Raw genomic sequence first — 17,710 nt, 5'->3', positions numbered from 1 at the left:
ACACACAAATCTATACCTGTTATCTGAATCCCAGTCCAAGCAAACAGCCTCATTTAGGAGGACAGGGACAGGGGGGGGGAATGGGGGCTTTTTTGTTGTCCGTACTTGTAACCCATGGGTCTGATCCACCACAAACAACAACTGGAGATCTCTATAGTAGTGGTTCCTGATCTCCTTCTCCTCATTACTAAATAAAAGGAAGGATTTCTATCTTAAAAGTAGCCTGAAGGAATGGCATTCCAGAAAGCAAATTAACATGGCTAAGCTGCCTTCCATGACTAGGCTGAAAACAAAAAGGCCTGAAGGATCTTTTTCCTGTCTGAAAAAAACTCTCCCAAATGCATCAAAGTCATTCCAGGCCCGCCCAAGGTTAGTTCACTGCTGAAAACACGGAGCCAACCGTAAAGATATGCAAAATCCACGCCTTTAAAACTCTTGGTTGATTAGGAACAACTATCCTTCTGTTCTTCACGTTCAAGTTCCACACAAATTCAGTTTTCCTTTCTTTCATAAGCATATCCTGAACTATTGTGAGAGGGACTACCCTTATGTAATCACACACATGTCACACACACACACACACACATATATACAATTACTAATTGCCCATACAACAGGAGGGTTAAAGGATTTTCAAGGAGAAATACAGCCATGTTGGTCATCTTCACCTGCACCTAGAAATTCCTTCATATATAGATACCCCAGAGTTGCCTATCCCTCATTCCATTGGGAGGTGTCTTGTGGACTGTTGTGGTTCCTTTTCAATCCCCTCCGCACAGCCTCTACCCCCTGAATGTGCTTCCATCACACTAACACCCATTGAGAAAAAGGGGAAAGTCACGGTGCCCTCAAAGCAGTCGCTTCCAAACTTTGATTTCCAATGTTTTAGACTTCAACTCCCAAAACCCCAGCCAGGCTAGCTAACAGCCTGAATTCTGGAGCAAGTCCAAAAAAATATATGGAGGTCCAAAGTTTGGGGACCACTGCTCTAAGGTGAAAAGGGATACGTGTGCCTCTTCCCACAGTTACAAGCACATGCGCATACATGTGCTGTCACCACCTACATGGGACAAAAAGGCATCCTTCACCGTTTTGATTTTTTTAGTGCATCACCAAATTTCTTACTTGCTTTACCCAGGCACTCCAGGGAAGGGGGCAAACATAAAGGAAAAGCATGAACATTTAAACAGGTGCCACTTTTCTCCCCCCTATTGACCATCTCCACTTGCCCACATTCTTTTTACTATCGAACTCTAAGGAGCACGCTTTTTGTTAGCCTTTGTGTCTGGTCATCTTAATTCCCATTTCATTAATAGCAAGGACTTTGAGGCAGACAGCAAATTTGGCAAAGCACAAGATGCCAATTGCTCCATTCTTGTCTTAATAGGGAGGCAATTTGGCCATTTTGGCATTCTTTAATAGGAGCATTTGATCTGGCCTGGTTTGATTTTACAAACAATCCTGACATTGTACTTTTAGGAGCTTTTCCTTGATTCTAGTCAGGGCTTTCCCTTGGACATCACGTGTTTCTAATTTTGTCTAAAATGGCCATGCGTCTCGCTGATACTAAATATATATAGTCTGTCCTGATTTATATCATCTGAATTATAAGGGTGGGTTTTAACAGCAGCCCAAGGGATGCCATTATGCATGATACCTTTAGCGTCAACCACAGTTGAAACAGAGCCTGCCATTCAAAATACAACACCAACAACAACAACAACACCGGTCTAACAAATGCGAACACATATACACAAACACCACACATACTTCAAGCAGCATACTGCCTGGGCGACTGAGAAGAGTGCCAGACCTTAAGATCGGGACCCTACCTGCGTCTGATTGTTCGCTTACCTTTGCGGCAGGGCAATATCCAGAAAGATATCTTTTTCAGAGGTGGACCCTGCTATAGCAGCTGGGTCTGATAAGGCTTGTGGGTGTTCCTTCCCTTCAGATGGTTTTCTGTCTTGCTTGGCCCAGGGGTGCAGAGAGGATGCCTCTCCAGAGTCAGAAGAACCGCACAGTCAAAGAGAGAGGCATCTTTTTTATCTCCCCACTTGGCAGCCAGCTTAGCTCCAACCTCCCTTGTATGTATCTGGAGTCAAAAGACAGAGTGTGGAAGAAAGCCTCACCAAGCTGGTCAGGCCGTTTGAGTTCAGGGAAAGATGGCAGCAGACAGACCTGGGCAACAAGAGGCGAGTTTCCCCACAGCGGCACCAGCAATTCTGGGTCCTCCTGGCGCCCTTGAAAAACCTTTCCCCCTCTTCCTGGGTCAGAGACGTTATCAGCTGTCTAGCTGAATTAATTACCAGCCTTCCTGGGCTGCCTTCTTTTGGTTACCAGCCTGTTTTGTCTCCTTTTCTCTCTATCCCCCTCTCTGGAATGACTCACACTGCACACATCCTCCCTTCCTACCGGACTATCTCTCGCCAGGCCCTGGAGAGGAACTATGAGTCCCACTTCACACAGAACAGCGCACTTAATAACAGTATCAAATGATGCGTTAACTCTAGCACTGTTTGCCAAACGCCATATATAAGCCCGTGTTGATTATTATTCTAGAAGAATCTATGTCTCTCTCAGAAAACTCACTAATTCATCACTCTGCACTGTATGTATTACTGTCACCATCTTTTGTAAGCTGGCCTTTTGGCCTCACTTCACAAAAAAATTAAAAAAACAAACATTCAGTAATTCTTCTGTTTACTCAACACACACACAGACCATGTAGGTGTTAACTTCATTCCTCTGATTGAATAGGGTAGTTCAGCCCATATTTTTTGGACGTCTTTAAGGTGCCAAAAAACTAATTTATTGCCTTGAAATCAACAGACTGAGATGGCTGCACTGCTAAAAAAACTGGTTCCATACATGATCATTGTCAATTGCCAATTGTGTCAATTTAACACTTTTGACTCCTTGCAAAATGGTGTAACAATCCCTCATAGCATGGATGGGCCAGAAGGAGGTCGAGGTGTGTGGGTAATGGGAAATTTGCCCCCCGAGAATAGGGGTGCTTAATCCTTTCCCAATTCTATGGTTTTCCACTTGCTTTTCTCTAAGGAACACTTGGAGACACCGAGGTGCCACTACATTTGATAGTCCTGATGGGAATCTATACCAAGGACATGAGGCACACTGTCAGAACAGATTTCAGAGAAACCGTGGTTCTCAATAGACAAAGAAGTCAGGCAAGGCTGCATCCTATCACTCTATATGATTCATTTATATGCTGAAACATCAGAAGACAAGCAGAGTTAGATAGGAGGGGAGGAATGAAAATAGGAGGAAGGGACATCAACAACCTAGATACAATAGATGACACCTAATATTGGTGAAGGCATCACCGACTGAATCAGTAAATAAGGAAGGTCAAAGATGAAATGCAAAGGCATGTTTAATGATGAATTTAAATTAATTGAAATAATGATCACCGAAGACTACTAAATCACCAAGACAATAAGAATTGAAATAGTTAAAATATTTCCATATCTAGGATCAAACATTGAACAGAATGGTGGACTACAGTCAAGAATAAGAAGGAAGGACTAGGAATGGGAGGCAGCTATGAAAGAACTAGTAAAGATTTTGAAGAGCAAACACACAACTTGAGCAGTAAAGTCAGAATCATTCAGGCCATTGTATTCCAAATTATCGTGTACATGTGAGAGGCTGGAAACAAACTGAGAAGAGAACAGAAAGAAAATCAACTCATTTGAAATGTGGGTGCTGGAAAAGGTGCTTAGGATACTGTGGACAGCCAAACAGTCAAACCAATGGGTTCTTGAACAGATCAGCCAAGCTCTCTCCTTGGAAGCTAAGTCTATCGTACTTTGGCCACATCAAGCGAAGGAAGGATCTAGAAAAAACAATACGGTTAGGACACAGGGTCACGATGAGTATGAGTCAGAGTCCCGCAAGGGCAGCTAACAACATTATTTTTTATCTTTAAACCAGAATATCAGGGGAAAGCGCGAACGCAGTCCCCCACTACCACAAATTATGCAGTCGAGTTTCCGCATTGGGGAAATCGCAGGGTCACACACCCGGAGTGCCATGTGAGCCTCACCCTGGGAAAACCCCCTTCGTGATCATGGTGTCTCCCCTGCCAGGTAAGTATGAGTGGGGACTGCCTGAATGCCTCCTGGTCCCTCTCTCCCACTCCCTCTCAGGTCACGTGACCAGCCTGCAGGACTTGCTGGAGCTTACCTGACCAGATTGCACTGGTATGTTCCACTTTGCTGATTTGTGTCTTGGGGTACCACACCAATCCCTGATTTGCACCCATTTTGCTCCCATAATGCTCTGGCGTGTGCACATTTGCATGATTGTGTCTGGTCCTTCCTTTCTATGGCAATTGCAGGCATCCCATTGGTGTTGCAAGAAGAAGGGAGGTTGGAGCTCCGGCATTTCCTCCCCCTCCTGCTTTGCATAGATTTCTCTGTCTTTCGCAGCCTCTCCCGCATTTGGAAACCAGAATGGCTGTTAGCAGCAAGATCAATGTAGCTGATTTTTAGTGGCTGTGTTCTCTCTCAGGGCTCTCCTTGAAGCAAAGATGATCAACTTGAGGCTATCAAACTTTGGCCCACTAATTAGAAGGCATGGATTCTAAAAAAGACAATAATGCTAGGAAGATGAAGTTAGAAGCAGGTGGGGAAGACCGGGGGCGGTTATGGGCATGCAGAACCTTGAGCAGAGCAGTTAAAAAGATAGGGATTAGGCGATTCTTGCAGATTTTTCATCCACAGAGATGCCACTGGGTCCAGAAATCGACCTGAAAGGACAGCTAACACAAACAAGCTATCCCTTCCAGTGTATTCCACATGTGGAATTTACTGTAGACATACCTGTCTAAAGTTAAAGAAAAAAGGGAAGGAAAATGCAGGGCTGTAACTGCTGAATTAACAAAAACAAAAATAATCTCCTGGCAGGATCTATATAAATCTTCCTGATACTTCAGAAAATCTAAATAGTTAACTATTTCCCTAACTTGCATCAAACATTGATCAAAATGAGAGACTCATCAAGTAATTCGAGAAAGAGTAGGGACCTTAGGGCAGCAATGAAAGACACAAGACAGCCTAAAGAGCAAAGACACAAAATTTTACTAAGTGAGGATTGTCCACGCTGAACTGTTTCCATCACCAATATGGATGTGAGAGCTGGAGAGTGAAAAAAGCAGATATGAAGAGGAATCAACTCATTGAGATGTGGTGCCGGAGCAACGCGCTGAGAATCCTGTGATGGCCAAAAAAAGCAAAAAAGACATATAAAACAGATCAAGCCTGAAATCTCCTTGAAGCAGATTGAAACCAAAACTAAAGACTGTCCTTGATTTGGCCCACATGAGGAAGCAGACGCATTAGAAAAGGACACTACTTTATGTTTTAATGGAAGGTGGAGGCAGCAGAAGAGCTGGAAGATGTTGCACACCAGATGGTTGGCTTACAATCAGCGGGTCATGGGCCTTGAATCTTGCAAAACCTAGGAGCAGTGGAGGACAGGAGGTCTTAGAGAGTTCTAATCCAGTGTGCCTGCCATTTAGTCAGTCGACTTCAAGGGTAGTTAAACAACAACAAACCTGAATCTGAACACTCTGCCAAATAGGCAAATTTGGGAGATGATTGGTGGGAAATGAAGGACTCAATTAACTCGACCTATTTCCTCAAATAGTTTTCTTCCCAGTGCCACCACTGCACCGCTACTCTCTCTCTCTCTTTTTATAATTGAAAGTTTTTCTTCACATACAAAACCCAACATTTTTGTGTAGTCAGCCAGTTTCTTAGTCCAGAGTTCAGATGCGCCTTTTAAACCTGGAAACTACCCTGAGGGAAGAAGCAGTTAAGCTCCAACTACTCATTCCCTCAGCAGTTTAGATAGTTGCCTGCTCTCTCACTGGCCCAGTACTGTGCTGCAGCTCGGATGGGAGATGTATCCAAAGAACTTGAGCCTGACTTCTGATGCAGAATTAATGCAGTTTGACACCATTAACTTGTCATGGCTACATCCTATGGCAATCCCACGTTTGTAGTTTGTTTTGGCACCGCGAGCTGTCTGACAGAGAAGGTCTAAATAACTCACAAAATTTACAAATCCCTGACTTCCCATAGCATTGAGCCATGGTGATTAAATGGTGTCAAACTGGATTATTTCTGCAGTGCAGATGTGGCCTCAGGGCCCTCTTGCAATAATAGTGACGGAAGCTGTCCTTCTTTTCAGGCTAGCCATGCCTGCCTTTGCTTTTGCCTCAACACTTGTCCAGTGCCTGGGTAAAAGATATGATGTTCCCGTGGAATCAGCCACACTTAGTGTGCCAGTTTTTTAAAGCCAAGAGTGGATGATTTGTGCCCATCTATATTCTCAAACTGTGGTCTTCCAGGGTTTGGACTTCAGCTCCTAGAATTCTTAGCCAGCTGGATGACCAAAGTTTGGAAACCAGTGTCTAGAGTGTTTCTGGCTACAACTCCCTGTAGCCAAGTACCCAATAGCGATGGATCCTGGGGAATGCCATCCAAATGCATCTACAGTAATTGCCCACACTACTCTTATGTAATTAGTGATGCAGCTTTCAGTGACATGAATTCTTACTCTTTAATGCATGTTATCTTCATTGCTGCAGATCAAAATGCTTTCAAAAAGCACAGGCACTATTCTGCTCTCGCCACACATTGAGGAAGCTACCCTGGACACAACAAAAGTACATCTCCTCGTGTAAAATCATAGCAGTCCATACTTCCAACTGTCCTGATTTGGCAAGAACATCCCAGTTTCCTCTGTTTCCCACTTTTTAGCTATTTTTAAAATGTCCCCGTTTCTCTCTCCTCTCCTCCCACCTTCCTCCTTTATCTTCAGCTTATTTCAGTTGCTGGAAACTGAGTTCAAAGTAGTTTTGCATTTCAGCTACTTAGCCTGGAAGGAAAGGGAAGATGAGACAGAGTCTTGTCCTTCCTAGTGGTTCCATGAAAGCAAACTTACTGAGCTTCTACTAGGTGTCTTCTTCCTCTTAATAAACTGTTGGCCCCCTTGTCCGCATTCTCATGTTGCTAGGCCCACTGTTCTGATTTTCATCTATGAAACAATAGAGGTATGGAGTTGCAGTCCAACAACAGACTTTTCCCATCCCAGATTTAAGTGAGGAAAATGTGGTTCCAAAATATTTTTGATCTGCAACTCCATCACGCCTAGCCAGCATTGCCATTAGTGAGAAATCCTGGGAGCTGTAGTCTTGGGTGGTATCTGGGATAGGTATTCAGGTTACCATTCCTGTTTGAGTCAGTTACAGTTCAGTTCTTTATTATCATCTTATGGACAAAAGAAAGGGGTCCTCATATTTGACATATATTATCTATCCATAGAAAGATGGGCTAAAATTAATATACTGATAACAGTCACTAAACTTTTAAAGAACTAACTATAGGTACCTGGACCACGAGTTTGAGGGTATGGCTTGTGCACAGATGTCCAGATGTGTTTGAATTTCACTTCCATCATCCCCTACCATATGGTTTGCTGATTGGAACTTCGGAACTGCAGTCCAACTGTCTACAGCAGTGGTTCCCAACCTTTGGTCCACCATTGTATTGGAGTTCACCCCCCTAAGCCGCAGCCAAGAGTCAGGATATTATGGGAGCTTTAAGTCCAATCATATGAAGAACCAAAGGTTGGAAAACACTGTCTGGAGAACTATGAATCCCACCATCCTTGCCTTATGTAAGGGCCATAACCTGCTTTAACATGTGCAAGATCCTAAAATTCATTCCCTGTTATCCCCAGCAAGACTGGAAAGACATCAGACGAAAGCCGGGGTATAGTGCGTCCGTATTAATAGTGAACTAGAAGAACTAATGGTTATAACTGTGTATAAAAATTTTCCTAGATTCTATTATCTAGACTGCTTAAAAGCAGAAATGCTTTGGACATCTTGGAGGGAAAATGAATGCAACAGCAATCTCTAAGTACCTTGGCAAATTGACATTGATGGAGCTACAGATTCTGGCTGTTAAAAGGGTTACATGAGCCTGTGTTGCACTGCGTTTGAGCACTGGAGGCCGGGTTTGAATCCCTCGCCTGGCCATGAAAACCCACCATGGGAACCACATTCTCTCAGCCTCAGAGGATGGGAATGGTAAACCCCCCCACTGAGAAACTTACCTGAAAACCTATGTCTTAGGGTCGCCATAAGTCAGGAATACTTGAAGGCAACAATTCCAACATCTGTCTTATGGCCCCCAAAGCGTGTAACTCTTGACACTTCCCTTTTACAGGTGGAAGACATAGAGAGCTTTTATTATAGTCCTATTCCACCCCCTCGCTGGCAGCCAATAGGAGGATGCCTAATTTTTGGTTTCTGCTGCAGCTGCATCCTTCTTTCCACATTTCTTTTGTTGCTGCCACAAATTTGTTTTTTAAAATAACGGAGGCAAGATGGGCCTTTGGTATGATCATATCCAAAGGCCCATCTTGCATCTCTAGAAGATCTTGCATTTCTATGAAAAAGAATGAACATTTCTTAGGCCAGTATGCTTTTAAAATATAGAGAGAGATACACACATAGGCCTTTGGCTATGTATCACATCCAAAGGCCCATCTTCTTGCTCTCTCTATATTTTGAAAACCATTGCCCAGCAAATGTGTTATTCTTCTTCATACCTGTCACAGCTCTACTCTCTATACACCTTGTTGTTCTTGCTTCCATTTAACATATAGGGAAAGTAAGGTAGGGAACTAAATTTGCTGCCGACCAAGAATGAAACTCACAGCAAAGAGAAGATTGTGCCCAGGTCTTCCAGATCAAAATGCAACCTCTCACTGTTGGAATACTCGGGCTGCATCTGCACTGCAGAAATAATCCGGTTGGTGCCAACATTAACTGCCATGGCTCAGTGCTATGGATTCTGGGTTGCAGTTTTGTGAGACATTTACCCATCTCTGTCAGAGAGCTCTAGTGCCCCAACAAACTAAAAATCCCGGATCCAGGCACTGAGCCATGAAAGATAAAGTAGGTTTCCCGGTTATTCTGCAGTGTGAATGCAGCCCCGGCTCCAAATGTATAATTCATCTTCCTGACATTTCTATCAATGTTTAGTCAATTATGTGTTATTTTAGGCTGCTACGCATTGCAGAAATAAGCAGTTTGACACCACTAATTGCCATGACCAGTGCTATGGAATTAGGGATTTGTAGTTTGGTGAAGATATTTAGCCTTCCCTGCAGAGAGCTTGGTTGGGCCTACCACACTACAAATCCCGCTTGCGCTAGCATTGAGCATGTAAGATAAATGATGTCAAACTGCTGTTATTTCTGCCGTGTGAGCAGACCTTGTTTCAAGTATACAAAGTGTTACTGACTAACTTTTGGCCAAAATTAAGCAGATTCTCTCAAGATTCTATTAATATCCACATGGCCAGAAGGAGGAGGCAGGTCATTCAATCGCAAGACCAAAAAGAGATGGTCATCTTGAGAATCCAACATGGTCAAAGAGAAGGACGGTCTGGCCTGCAACAATTGTCCTTCCCCACCACATGAACTGAGGACATCTACATCTTGACAAGATGCAGGTTTGGACTAAAATCATCAAACTTTTTCTCCTGTTTGATTTTTACACTTTTGCCTGAATGAAGAAGCCTGTGGGAGCTTGGAAAGCTTACAAACACGTATTATATGCATTTTGGGTTGGTCCAAAAAGGTATCACTGTCTCGTGGAGTTTTGGATGTGATTGTTACTTTGCTAGATGTGGCATTACTACTACTACCCTGGACATATGTTTTTGTTACATGGTTTCTCTGTTGATAATAAAAGGCTTAAAATACAACTTCAATTCTACAATGAGTTTAATGCTAAAATTATAACTTAAGACAACAATTTTAATTTAAAATCAATGGTACTTAATTACTTCTTTTTTTTTTGTAGAAAATATCTATTCATGAACTGGTTTTAATAAGTTGGTTCCTATCACTGATTAATACATTTGTTAGCTAGTGTGGGGGACAAAATCAAATCCTAAGGGACTCCATTACGCAAGTTGCAAAAGTAGTTGAAACAGTAACCTCACCCCTTTCGCTTCTCCCTTCCAGAAAGTATAGACCTGATGTAAGACAGTGTGGTCCTAAGTCCCATACCGTGAGCAACTCAGAAGGAGATCATGTTCAATGGTATCAGAAGCTGCAGGGGGGCCCAATAGAACCAACTGGTTCTGGACATACCCCCTGCCCAGTCCTCAGTGTAGTGTCATCTCCCAGGCATCCAAAGCCTTTCCATCCCGACCAGGCCTGAAGCCAGATTGAAATGATCTAGATAATCCTCTCATCCAGAAATCCCGCAGCTAATAGGCCACCACATGCTCCAGTGCCTTGCCCAGAATGGACTGTTCTCATAGTCTATGGGAATCACAAACCAAAGATAAACTGTTCCACCTGATTTCTAACCTGTTATTTAATGTTAGCTTATCCTGAGCCCTAGAGAAAGGGTGGAACAGATACAGTTTCGTTGCCCAGATACCCATGTGATGCCATCGTTGCAACTACACTGTTGCTTTCACCAGGACTAAGCATGGCCTGAAGATAGTTCTAGCCAATGTGTGATGCCGTGAAACATGCAAAGCAACTTGGAGAGTGTGTTTTTTCTTTTGTCTTATGAGAAATGACAGGGATGGAGAGGAAGACTTTCAGATCAAGGGTGTTGTGGTCTGGCATGTTGGTATTTGTTGTGTTGCTGCTGCCTACTGCTGCTGCTATCATCATATCATCCTTTCTATTCATTTATATTCCACCTTTCTCTCAGTAATGGACTCAAGGTGGCTAACAGCATATTTAAAACAATACCGATTAACACTATATAAATTTTCAACGAAAGTATGAAAACAAAGTTATTTTTTTAAAAAAATTATGTACAAGTTAAAAACATTAAACATTTAAATGTATTAAAAGCCACGTACCCACTTCAACACGCCCCTTGCCTGCATGAAGAAACCAATGACGCTTTGAAAGCTTGCCAGCATGTTATTGTGCCTTTTGGTTGACCACAAAGGTATCACTCGTTTGGTGGATTTTGTTGGAATTTTTTAGCTGGTTCCCCTGGTCTTGCCCTATGATTATCACAGCTGGTAGCCCTGTCCTCCTTTTGCTGGCAGCGATGCCCCAGTCCCCAGAGACATATACCCGCTTGTGGATCACTGTCCCCAGATTATTCCTTTTGGCACAGGTCCCAATCCGATTGCTTTCAATGCTAACCACAATCTGCCCAGCTCTTCCTGTTACTTTCAAAACTACCTTGGGTAATAAACATTTAAGATACAGAGTGCTGATTATTTTCTCTTGACCGCGCTCTCGGTGGCTAAAGCTTGGAAGACAGGACTTTGTCCTAGTAATTGGTGAAAGAGTTGGGACCAATGGCCAAAAATGGAGAACTTTGGATAAAATGAAATTTAGGGCCTGAACAGGCAGACCAAAATAAGCTGGTTCAGGTCATTTTGTGGATGCTGTTTAAATGACACACACTTTTTAAGAGGCTGAAGCTGCACCAAAGCTATGCTCCAGTCATCAGGCCTGGAACATGGCTTGGCGTGGCTTCTGTTCCTCTTAGGACGCATGCATCAGTTAAACAGCATACCTCCAAAATGACCCGAACCAGCTTTATTTGTGGCCTTAGTCTGTTTGGGCCCTTAGTAACCACAAAACCAAGAATTTTGTATGAAAAATGGCTTTCTTTCTTGATTTGTCCATATACATAATACAGTGGATCCCTGTTATATGCTGGGGTTTGGTTCAAGATACCCCTGTGGATAACAAATTTGTGGATGTCAAATCCCATTAACTATAGACTAGCAAAATGGCGCCCTTATAAAATATGGAAAATCAAGTTGATATTTGAAATTTTACTTTTTTAAACATTTCAAACGTGGATGCTTGAATCCGTGTATAAAAATCCATTATAAGAAGGACCGACTGTGTACTGTTCACCCCCACATCCTACCATTTGTCATTATGGTCCGATGTTTTTCAAACGTCCATCTGTATTGGATGATATGATGAGTGGGGCATTGAATGTCCATTTTGAATTGGTAATATGTTATGGTGGGTGTTTGCCATCTGTTTAGTGTAGTATTGTTATAATTTTAATAAGAGTATATATTAAAAAAAGACGGGTTCCAAAGTCCTAAGGCAGCTGTGATGATGTCTAGGTGAAAAGCTCCTCCTTGAGGTTCCCCTGCTTTTTTTTCTTTCTCCAGGAATATTAAGCAGCTTAGAGCTCTAAAGGGGCTGTGTACCAACACTGGGCCGCCCAGCAAGGCTGTCGTTAGCAAGACAAAATGGAAGCACGTTCTTCTGGGGTTTGATGCCTTGACACAGGGTTCAGCAGCAAGGGAGAGAGAACCATATCGTTCTACTTGCTCTATGCACGGGTAATCTTTTGCTCTCAAAGTTACAGAGGCTATTTTCTCATTCACAAAATGGCCTAAATTATATTGGCATCTCTACAGTATTGGCCTTGTGCCTCTATTCTTAGCCACTGGCATCAGTGATTCATTGTTAACATACTATTTTGTTCCAATTCCTATGATCTTGGACATTGTTATTTCTATCCACCAACCCAGCCACCCCCTGTCCTTGTTTAATAGTATCCTTGAGCATAGCTCTGGGTGGTCACAGATTAGCATGATGCTAATTGGAACAATGCTAGATTGAAATAGCCGGGAAATGGAAGTTCCCACTCAGACATTCAAAACAGATAATGGTCCTAGTGGAGAAATTAACCTATAGATTAAGACCCCCTCAAGGGTTTTAGGAGGGAAAGAACACGTCTTTACAAACTTGGAACTCTTTTATTATCATTGCAGCTAAGAGTGATCCCACCATAATTTGTCAAAAGGTGTGTCAACTTTTTTGGATAAACCCATTGGGATATGGTTTTTAAAAAATTGTTGGGATGAACTTTGATCCAAGATTTATGTAGGTAGGACCACCACGTTTTAGTTTGCTAGCTCTTTTCCCCTCTTCTGTTTTCTTTGCTTGTTTGGTAGTGTTTCCAGATTTATTATCTTGTCTGAGTTGTATCACTGAAACTGTTCCTAATATTATGAACCTATTTTTGAAGTTTAAAATGAGGCAAGGGCATTTGTAGTGCATATCAGCATTCGTAAGTCTCCTCTTTTTCTTGGTTTCCTTTTTCATAGTCTATCAAAAGCTTTTGCTACAAACTCGTTCTCCAGTTTAGTCTCACAAGGTTGCTATAAGATCCCTTTGCATATTGATGCAGACTTAAAACTTCCTAAGGAGTTAATGAGAAAATGGGATTTAAATCGAGGAAAATCCCGCAAAAGCGGTGATCTTTTTCAGATGACATTGGGGGGGGGCATCCCGCACAGAAAGTGGAAAATCACACAAAGCAGGATTGTTTTCAGACAAACGTGGGGACACTGAGCATTAACCTGATATTAACCAGCACAGAAAGTGAAAAAATCAGCCACTTTTTACAGCATTATGTAAAAAGGCAGCCGATTGTTGTCCAGTTTCTGTGTGGTTAATGTTGGAGTAATGCTCAGGACGCCCGATGTGTCTGAAATGATCCCGCTTCTGTGGGATTTTTCCAGGATTAAATCATCTGTTTCTGCGCAGCATTTGGGCACTAGCCTCCCATGTAATAAACTCCTAACATGGCTATGTCTTTGAATACTATTTTTAAAAGTTTTAGGCACTGGCCATAGGATATGTATGTGGGGGGAGGGTGGAATGTGCCTGAAAAAGTAACTTCCCTAAGCTTGCTGAGACAGTTTAAAACTAGTCCTGCAATGAAAGAATATGCGGTGATTGGGCCTACCTGTAAATATTGTGTGGCTATCTTGCATAAAACAGACCAGGGTCTACTAATACCTCTCTTGAGTATAGACTGGTAAGGGTTTCTGATTATTAATGTAGCTAATAACAGCATCTTTATTGAATTGTGGATTTTAAAAACTTTTTAGAACTATCGTTGTTGTTTTTTTTGGGGGATGCTCTGTGTTTGAATCTTACTTTGAGCTACCCTTGGCCTTATATTGAGGAAAGTGGGAAATAAATCAAAGAAACAAACAAGAAAAATACCTTTTTTCCATTCAAACCAAGTTGCCAAACTTGACTGACCAAGAATGGACTTTGGTGTTAAAAGGCTTGGGCTCTGTTTAGTTTTGGGACTGAGAATAAATTTCTGGGTTCAGGGTCCTTTCAGTTTTCTGCATATGCCTTTGGCGAGGTCCTCATAAAATCAATTACATTTTACAAGCCTGCAGTATGCCATCCCTACTCTGAATAACAATCTGGTCTACTAGGATATTAAAGGCTTTCCAGTTTTTCACAAAGATTATTGTTTTCGGTGGCTTGTTTACTAAAACACTGTCTCATCCTCAGGCATCTACGGAGTGCTCTGTGTGTGTTTGTGTCTATTGAGGAAAAGGGCATAATTTTTCCTGTGACATATGATGTAGTTTTCACTGTAGCCTAAGGCATCTGGTTACCTCCTGTAGCTGAACCTCATGAATTGAGTTTTATATCCCACGATTGCACATACTTATTGTTTAGGGTTGCTGGTTGTCCTTTATTTGAAGGTCTGAATGCTTGTCCCTTATAGGGCAGGAATCCTTTATTATAAGGGATGTCCCCTATTTGAAAGTTGGAAGGTTTTTGTTTGTTTGTCGACCCTCCTTATCCACGAATTTTTTTATCCACAGATTCAAGCATTCACGAATTGAGATATATATATATATATATTTATATATATATATATTCCAAATAGAAAACCTTGATTTTCCATTTTATATAAAGGTCACCATTTTGCTATGCCATTATATTTAATGGGAATTGAGCATCCACAGATTTTGTTATCCACAGGGGGTCCTAGAACCAAACCCCAGCAGATAATAAAGACCCACTGTAGTATTTTTCTTTTCTAACCTTTTTTTTCCACAAGAAGATAAACTTGTTTTGATAATGTATTAATGTTTTTCTTTACATAACCTTCTCAGAAACTTTTCTTTCAGGCAGGCTTTTAATATGTAACTGCACCCAGGGAGGTTTTTTATTGGTGTGAGTGATTGCTTTTGTATGTTTTTAGTGGTTTTATACTTTTAACTTAGTGTGTTTTAATGTTGTATTTTTTGCATGTTCTATTGATGTGATGTTTTTAATTCTGCGTTTAAAGTCATATTGCTATTTTTTTAACGTTCTTTTATGATCTGCCTTGGGTTCGGTTTAGGAGAAAGGCAACATATAAATAGAGAACCTGAGCAGACTGGCCAAAATAAAGCTGCTTCGGGTCACTTTGGAGGTATGCTGTTTAAATGATGCATCCATCCTAAGAGGCCAGAAGTCATGCCAAAGCCATGCTCCAATCCTAAGGACTGGATCACAGCTTTGGTGCAACTTCTGGCCTCTTAAGGTGTGTGTGTGTCATTTAAACAGCATACCTCCAAAATGACTCGAAGCAGCTTTATTTTGCCCAGTCTGTTCGGGCCCTAAATAACTAATAATAACTAATAATAATAATATTTTTACATCCAGCTTGAATCGTGATGGCTTCATTGACAATTCTGACTATATTGCTTCCCCCAGTAGTGGATGTCTGGGCAGCAGCCCCTGCAAGCTGACCTTGGGCTCACCGGCTCTTTCCCTGGCTGCTTTCCTACCCTTTCCATTTACAGAACTGATCCCAATCTCTCCTGGGTGACGTGAAACCCTTTTAAGGAACATTTCCTCCCCACATTGCTGCAGGCCCTAGAAGCAGGATTAGTCCAGTTCCAACCTGGGCAATTAGAACATGCTTGGGGCATGAGGTGACTTTGCAACACTCGGATCCCAGGAAGGTGCTGCATTGAGCTTGGCACCTCCATGCACCCCATGCCTCCCCACACCCACCCAGCAGTGCCAGGTGGATCCAGTCTGTGGCGGACTGCGAAGGGTGGCTGGGCAAGGCCTCTCAGTTTGATTGCAGTTATTCAAGTCCTTGAGCGTCCTCTAATCCCATCAAACAACAGAACCTGAGCTCTCTCGCTTGCGCTCTCCCTCCCTCGCTCACACACAGAGACAACTCTCCCACAGCACAACACATCCCCGCAGATGCCACAGAGGATCCTGGGGCTCTGTGCTGCTAGAGCCTTGTGCGGTGGGTGCCAAATGTTTTTAAGGCTACCCTGAAATCTCTGCACTTATTTCTGCATTCCATGCGTTTCAACATGGAATCTTCCTTGGGCCTGATTACATAAACTATTGCTGTTGAATAATGTAGTCAACCCACCATATCTACAAATTCTGCATCTGTGGATCCATCCATCCACAGCCTGATTTTTTTTAATTCTAAAAAGCAAACCTTGATTTTGCGATTGTATATATGGGACACCATTTTACTCTTCCATTCTACATAATGGGACTTTAGCGTCCACAGGTTTTGGTATCCCCAGTGGGTCCTGGAACTAAGCCCAAGGAGATACCAAGTGCATATGACAACATTGCAACATGTTCCCCAGGACCTTAAGCCATTTGTTGTTGTTCTTGTGTACCTTCAAGTCATTTCTTACTTATGCCTACCCTTTGTTGTTGTTGAATGCCATCAAATGACGACATCAAGGGATTTTCTTGGTAAGTTTTTTTCAGAGAACGTTCGCCATTGCCTTCCCCTGAGGCTGAGAGAGTGTGACTTGCCCAAGGTCACCCAGTGGGCTTCATGGCCGAGCGGAGAATTGAACCCTAGTCTCCAGAGTCATAGTCCAACACTCAAACTACTATGCTAGGCTGGCCCGCAAGCCATTCATGGGATTTTCTTGGCAAGTTTCTTCAGAGCACATTTGCCATTGCCTTCCTCTGAGGCTGAGAGAGTGTGACTTGTCCAAGGTCACCCATATTTGCATGGATGAGCAGGGATTCAAACCCTGGTCTCCCAGAATCTTTGCCCAACACTCAATCCACTACACCACGCTGAATCCATACAGAGCTCCTCTGTTATCCAGTTCCTCTTCTCATGTTCATTTTTGTTTTTGTGTGCACTCCAAGCTCCCTCTTGTAAGGGACGTAGCCAAGGGGGGGTTCTTGGGGTCCGGACCCCCCCTTCCATTAGAAAAATGAATGGTGTGTGCTGCTGCGCCGCCGCACCCAAGCCCCATTATAATGGTGGCACTTAGTCTGGAACCCCCCCCTTCCTAAATCCTAGCTACATCCCTGCTCTTGTGATGGTGCCAGTTGAGAGGGCTGAATGGGAGAGACCCAAATTCAAGTGCCTAGTGAGCATGAAACTCACTGTTGACTTTGGGCCAAAGGTCATTTCTCAATCTGATCCTATCTCACAGGGCTGCTGTGAGGATTAAGCAAGAAAGAGGAAAGATAGAAAACTCTTCCCCCTCAAGCCAGGAGTATGATCACTCCTGATTTCCTTAATCAATGCAATGAGTAAAGCCTCTGAGTAGCACTGAAGCAGCTTAGTAAAGGCACTTTTTCTGCCCTGAAAAAACTCGATGTCATGAAAGCAGAACAGGCCATCCTCCAGTTAAACCTTATACTATGGGCAAAGAACCTGCATCCCTGGAAATATATTATTGGACTCTAACACAGATAATTTTTGATAGCTGGTAATCCATAATTCCCTTATAGCTGATGGGATTTAGAGTCCAGCAGCAACTGGAAAGCCATGTCTTATTTCTGTATTCTAAAGGGTAATTAGCCTCTATTATTCTGCCTTTGCTTCAAGTAC

The 17,710-nt window shown here is 42.6% G+C and overlaps 2 protein-coding genes and 1 non-coding gene across 3 annotated transcripts in view; 2 read left to right on the top strand and 1 right to left on the bottom strand.

Annotated features, from left to right (window-relative positions):
- The window catches only part of ALKBH7 (alkB homolog 7), a 511,499-nt gene that overhangs the window by 33,529 nt on the left and 460,260 nt on the right, over positions 1–17,710 (top strand). The window lies entirely within an intron of this gene.
- CC2D1A (coiled-coil and C2 domain containing 1A) overlaps positions 1–17,710 on the top strand; it is a 149,059-nt gene that overhangs the window by 71,920 nt on the left and 59,429 nt on the right. The window lies entirely within an intron of this gene.
- On the bottom strand, positions 3,963–4,120 carry LOC121924472. The gene has a single exon (XR_006102616.1). It is a non-coding gene; the product is annotated as a U1 spliceosomal RNA (small nuclear RNA).

Source organism: Sceloporus undulatus, chromosome 2 (assembly GCF_019175285.1).
Source record: "Sceloporus undulatus isolate JIND9_A2432 ecotype Alabama chromosome 2, SceUnd_v1.1, whole genome shotgun sequence".
NCBI classification, from domain to species: domain Eukaryota; kingdom Metazoa; phylum Chordata; class Lepidosauria; order Squamata; family Phrynosomatidae; genus Sceloporus; species Sceloporus undulatus.
Note: the sequence above shows the minus strand (reverse complement) of the source record. Positions and strands in the feature narration are given on the sequence as shown.